The sequence below is a fragment of the Silene latifolia genome, chromosome Y (assembly GCF_048544455.1).
Source record: "Silene latifolia isolate original U9 population chromosome Y, ASM4854445v1, whole genome shotgun sequence".
NCBI classification, from domain to species: Eukaryota; Viridiplantae; Streptophyta; class Magnoliopsida; order Caryophyllales; family Caryophyllaceae; genus Silene; species Silene latifolia.
The window spans coordinates 297,494,770-297,502,025 of NC_133538.1; positions in this window are offsets into that span (position 1 = coordinate 297,494,770).

Sequence of the window (7,256 nt, forward strand, 5' to 3'; positions counted from 1 at the left end):
CAACTTTTGAAAATCCAAAATGACAAAATTAGTTTCATGCATTGCATCGTGTATGCATGAACTACACTCAACCTTTGGACATTAGCAATAATGTCTAGCTCGGTTTGGGGAAGTACATGCATACACAACGGGAGGTAATCTAAATTATCCTCTCCGTCATAAACAAAAAAATACATGCATCATGTAGTGTAGATTAGTGTAGCTTGCATTTAGTGTAGAAATCATGCATCATGTTTGCATAATTTCCCATCATTTTGGCCATTGAGGACAATGCTCATATTAGTGTGGGGATGGGGAATTCTAACTTAACTTTTATTCAAAAATCCAAAAAAATTGAAAAATTTCGAAAAACCATAAAAATTTGAAAATTGAAAAACAAAAAAAACAAGTTCATTTCCTTTATAGTGTAATCATGTATATATTATTGTATATATCGTGTTTGTTCTATCCTTGTTCACATTGATTGACTACGCCACATCCGAGACATGAGGATCATGAAGACCGCATGGTATGATCTTTCCAATCTCCTTTTTCCTCTTTATGTTAATGACTATGTGGCTTTATTTTGATTGATGCGGTATAACAATGTGAACTTAGGACTTGCATTTAGTTTATATGTCATATTAGTTGGTAGAATAACTTGTATTAGGATGTATATAATAGTTGCATCATGGCATATAGTTGTATTTAGATAAAATATTTTGAAAAGTGCCTAATTGGGAACTTCGACAAGAGCAACTAAGCCATTACAAATACTTTTTCAACTTAAGACTTCGCCTACTAGAATGGTTGTAAAACACCCTAGATTGTGTCATACTAGTGTCTTTCGACCCATGACCCAAAGCCTAGTCAAGGGTTTGCATGTGAGTCACCTATTCCAACCCCGTGATGCGATGTGGACTTGGTTAACTTGTCTAGGTGACCTTGATTGACCTTGTGGTATGGCAACCCAAAAATACTTTCTATAAATAAGTTTGAAGTGCTCATTTCAAATATTGTGTATGTGGAAACGTTTTATTGCCAAGGAAACCTCAAATGTTATGAAATGTTGAGAATTTTAGTTGTTTTGATAGAGGCGTACCACTTCGATGTGCTTTGGAGAGGGATCCCTTGAATCGAGCCCCCACACGGTTGTGAATTCGACCGCCCAGAGACAGAGTGACTATCACCCCGAAAAGCTATTGTCTAGAGGTTAACCGGTTGCCTAATAAGCGATTGGCAAAAGCAAAGGACATTAGCACTGAAGGGACAAACCCCATCTCTAATTTTTGAAATTTGAAAGTTAAATGAGGTCAAATTTTGAATACTAGTCATATCCACCCTTGTTTATAAAGATTTGAGCCTTTCATTCCCAAAAAGCCTTTTTGTCAAGCCACTTTGTCGAGCTTGGGACGATCCATGACCTTTACTTTTGTAGAGAACTCGAGACTTGTCATGTCATATGCTACTAGCATCATGGGGATCATCATTCCACACCATCCGATCGCTCTTGACGAAAGCATTTGGAAATTGAGGACGAAAGTAGTCTAGTTTAACACCATTTGGAGGTGATTTAGTGCCATCCTCTTAGCCTTATTAATTTGTTGAACTAGTATTTGTGGCGGATTATATGCTCTTAAATTTGTTCTCTTTTAGTTGCCTCCGCCACTTGATGAGAAAGTGGCTATTCCTTTTGTAGATGCATCCATTATTTGATTTTGTGTGCTTAATGTTTGGATGTGTCGCCATTTTGGCAAGACCCACCTTGCCTTGCAAGAAGGCATCCTACCTCATGGTTGTCTTGTTGTGAGTTGAAGGGGCGGAGTGAGACCCGCTTATTGTCTCATGTCGGCTATGTTATTAGGTTAGTTTAAATAATGGTCCTAGTCTTTGTCACCTCTTTACTCGGGACGAGCAAAGGTTCGGTTTGGGGATATTTGATGTGACCATAATTAGCGCATATTTAGTCCCCGGATTAGCCTTGTTCCCATGCTTTTTAGTGCATATTTGGGTCATTTATTGTCTTTAGTTCTTTGTTTTGCATATTCTTTGAGGTTTTGTGTCCTTAGTAGGAAAGGAGTGCAAACCTTGGATTTTCATGGCAAAATGAGACTAAATTGATTAAATTCAATGACCAAGCATCAAGGAGAGACAAGATTAGAAGGCCTTTGTACATACTATAGTAGATGGGCAATGGCGCGAAAGGATCCTTGCATCCCCGAGGAAATCCCCAAGGATTTTATGAAGGAAAGGAAGAAAAGAAGAAAGAAGTAAAGCTGTCCAGCAATCCGAGCGGATTGACTGGAAGACGCCCGTCCTCCACCTCCACAATCCGGCCGTATTCTCCCAAAGACGCCCGGGCAGCAAGCCCAGAAGACGCCCGGATTCCCTTGAAGACGCCCGGGCAGACACTGCTGAATCTGGCCATCCCGTACCTAAGACGCACGGATTCCAAGACAGCAAGATTTCGTTTCTTCAAGCTTCAATGAAAGACGCCCATCCTTCGAAAAATACCGGCGTTTCCCTGCTCAAATCTCAAAAGTTTAATTACTAGTTTAACCCTTAGTTAACCCTAATGTATCCACCTAATTTCCACTATAAATACCCCATTAGTCTAATTAGAAGAGCATGTTCTTCTTATCAATTCTTAGAGTAGTTAATATCAATCAAATCTCTCTTTAGTTTTGTAATCAATAATTAATCAAGTTTTAATACAAGTTTTATTTCCTTAATCTCTCTTTTGTTCATCCTTTATTTTGGGTAATTGAAGATTATTTGGGTTATTATTGGGAGATTGACAACCTCTCAATCAAGCATCAAGTACTTCTTTTATTCTTTGCTTTGTTATTGGAATCATTAGTAGGTATAATTCTCTTAATCCCTTTTTAATTATTGTTAATTACTTTCATTTATTCATCATGTTTTACTTTGTTGGTATGATTGACAACCTTGCTAGCATGATCAACATGATAATGAGTGAGTAGTGTCCTAGTTAGGGTTAATGGGTAATTAGGGGAAACCAACATGGGGAATGATTCATGCTTAAATTAATATGCTTTCATGGTTTATTTGCTTGCTTGTTTTGATCTCAACTCATGCACATATTATGTTTGATGAAATGCGAGCCTATGAATCCTTGCATTTTTTACCCATCACCTATCTTTTCAATGAGACTTGTAAGACATAAACCAACTCGAATCTCATTAGACTATGCATGTTGTTGAGTAGGGAAGACTAAGTCGACTTGTAGGTGTTGTACAATCGAATCGATTTGGCTCCGGGACACAAACTTTCCTAGGATTGTAAGATATAACCCAACTCAATCCATCACAACAATAATTGCTTGCTTATAATTTGAGAACATGTTTGTATGATCAATTCCCATGATTCCCCTATGACCCCATGATACCCTAGTGCTTTTTATCAATTGTTTACAACCCTTTTAGTTCATCTTGCTTGTTTATTTTCATTGCTATTTAGTTTAGTGACCTTCTACATCAACCCAAATTGTGACACCCCTAAGACACCACTAGTTTCAATAGAAATCTCATCTCAATTCCCGTCCCTTGGGATCCAACCTTTACTTGCCTCTTTACTAATTGTAGAGTTGTTTGTGAAGTTATAAATTGTGTTTTGGTTTAGGTGCTCCTAACGACAAGTTACCGAAAAATATATTCCGACCAACAATCAATTCAATCATGCCCCCAATGAAAATGGTCCCCTTTGGATTCTTTTGTAACTCAAGGCAACCGCTCACAAACAAGTCAACCCAATCCGGTATTCCCCTCCCTTCCGGGGTCATGGACCATAGGCATTGTATTTGTTGGTAGTTCATTTTTTTAGGTACGGTCATGACCAAGAAGTTGGTGTTTATGTGGCGGCTTAGGAGGCGCAAAACCGGGTTGGGAATGGTGGTGTTCTTTGAGTTTCCATGTCTTATATCCCCCGTGATATCATTCCAAAAGGAACTCATCATTTTTTTTATCAAGGTTTTCTTTGATGGGGGCTTTGGTGATATGAAGGGCCTCTCTTACCTCATCATAAGTCAAGGTGTGGGTAAGGCGGCATGCCCGAAATTTGATCCCCGGGGTCTTGTCCCTTCCCAATTTCACTTTTTCCAAAGAAGAAAGAAATTCAAAGGTAACACCCCTTCGGGGGTGTGTGGCCATGTTAGTGTAGGCCTCAAGTCCGACCTTTTCTAATAGCATTCGGGCCATGGGAAGCGTTCCCAATTTAGAAAGAACGTTTTGGTCAAGGAATTTAGTTTGTGCTACGGTTGACACCGAAGCAAACTTTTTCCAATTTGTGAGGGCCTTGTCTCGGAGGCCCTCCTTGTGGGATTTATCTGTATGCATCCCTTTAACTTTAAGGATTATAACGAATATATAATGATGAATGCTAGTCATAAAATAAATTACATAAACAAAAAGGTAGAGAAAAAAGAAATCAATCTTCGGTCCTAGCAAAAACGTCCTAAGAACAATATCGCAATGATATTCACCTATCAGTTGCACCCAAGATGATATGAGATATGCCCTTGTTCTTTTGCTAAAATCGATCCCCAAATTTTCTGTAAAATTGCTTAGGGTTTTTCGTTTTTTGTGTTTTAGATGAGAGGCAAGAATAGGTTAGAAAATTAGGTTAGGAAAAATAATCTCCCCTCTCCCTTATAACCGTGTATTAGGATAAATTAGGGTGATTTTTTCTTTTCCATAATCTCGGCCCATACATCCGAAACAGGCATATCAGTCGATCGACTGACACACCCGGTCGATCGACCATGTATAAAATGTATTATTTATAAATTGTCATTTATATCATTCCGTATTAATAAGTCTACACACAACAACTTGCAGTAGATTTATTAACGCCGGTCTGTGACAATATCGTATAATATATACTTTAACTTGCTAATTAAATATAACTGATTACATTTAATTACGAATTAACATATTAATTCGTCCAAGCTAACATTATATACATTAATTAAATATAACTTATTATATTCAATTTACGAATTGACAGTTAATTCGTCTCGGCTAATATTATTTAATCGGCATTAAATAATCGTCTCATCAACACATTGACTAGCTGTTTAGTCATATAAGGCATCAATGTGGTTACATTTCCATAACCACATCTCTCAAACACGTCCTTTAGGTGTGACTTTTAGGGACCTGTTGATCACCGCCATTAGTATGATAATAACGTCAAACTTTCTAGCAAGCCAACCGTTATTAGGTAATCGTTAATCAACTGATTAAATATGAAGTATACCCTTGTGAACCTATAAGAGATTTATAAATGTTATCACACTAATTTGTGGAGGACACAAGTTCCAACAAACTCCCACTTTTCCTCACAAGTGTATGTGCGATAACCGATTCTCATATCCTAAAATTTCTCCCACTCAATGTAAAACAATTTGCAAATCCGTATTCACAAAGGTCGTATTTTACAAGCGATCATTATCAAGAGTGGTTTCCCCAACTAGAGAGTAACTTAACTGATAAACGAATCATCATTCGAGCATGGCCATGCATTTCAGTTACAACTCCTCGAGTGGCCCTGAGAAATAACTATACCTGATAAGGGTTGGATATTTTCCTCAACTCAAATCCTACAGATGTAAGCATTTAGGACTCCATTACGTTGTCATAAAAACTTGTCCTACGAAGTATCGTTATAATCTTGCATCTGTGATCGATCAGTCAACCGTTTGACTTATGGCTCGTTGAACCCACCATCAATCGACTGCACAATATAATAGCCAGAGTTATCAGCTCATTAAGGCGATTACGGACCAAACAAAATATAATGTAATTCAGTTCACTTTGTGGCGTTCAATGTTGTCAGTACAATCCACATGAAAAACAAAATATTATAAAAACGATGAAGTTATAAATAGTATATGAAAAAGATAATGTATCAAATCCATAATCAACTACTACAACTCAGGAACACGTTTAATTCCCATGGAAATAACGTGCCCTTCATGCTTATCAAAATTCAACGGTTTAGTGAGAGGGTCCGCGATGTTATCATCCGAAGATATCTTATCAATCACTATCTCTTCTTGCTCCACGTAATCACGGATCAGGTGAGCTTTCCGATGTACGTGTCTAGATTTGATGCTAGACTTTGGCTCCTTAGCCTGGAAGATAGCACCTCTATTGTCATAATAGATGGTGATCGGGTCATTCGAACTAGAAACTATCGTAAGTCCTTGTAACAATTGACGCATCCATATCGCTTCCTTAGCTGCTTCCGAAGCGGCATAATACTCGGATTCAGTGGTAGAATCTACTACAACACTCTGTTTGGAACTCTTCCAGCTGACCGCAGCACCATTAAGAGTGAAGACGAACCCGGACTGAGATTTTGAATCATCTCGATCCGTTTGGAAGCTAGCATATGCGTAACCGATTGCGCATATCTTAGTATCGCCTCCATAAGTCAATACCCTATCCTTAGTCCTCCGTAGGTACTTGAGGATATTTTTAACAGCTATCCAGTGTGTTTCACCTGGATTCTTTTGGTACCGACTCGTCATACTCAATGCATATGCCACGTCTGGACGTGTGCATATCATGGCATACATGATTGATCCTATTGCAGATGCATAAGGAACACGACTCATGCGCTCAATCCCTTTAGGCGTCGTGGGTGACTGAGACTTGCTCAACTGCATCCCAGACATCATTGGAAGGTTCCCCTTCTTGGAGTTGGTCATGCTGAACTTCTAAAGAATCTTATTCAAATAAGACTCCTGACTAAGTGATAACGTCCGTCGTGATCTATCTCGGTAGATACGGATTCCCAAAATGCGTTGTGCCTCACCCAGATCTTTCATCTGGAAATGGTTCTTCAACCATTCTTTAACCGAAGATAGGAGAGGAATGTTATTCCCAATAAAGAGTATGTCATCGACTTATAATATCAAGAATACAATATTGCTCCCACTCGACTTGATATATAAGCACGGTTCCTCGACCGATCGAGTGAAACCATACTCTTTTATCTCCTGGTCAAAACGATGATTCTAACTCCGTGAAGCTTGCTTAAGTCCATAAATGGAACGCTTAAGCTTGCATACTTTCTTAGGATGTTCAGGATCTATGAAACCTTCGGGTTGCACCATTTACAACTCTTCCTCCAAATAACCGTTTAAGAGGGCAGTTTTCACATCCATTTGCCAAATTTCATAGTCATGAAATGCGGCAATCGCTAAGATTATCCGAATGGAACGTAGCATGACTACAGGTGCAAAAATCTCA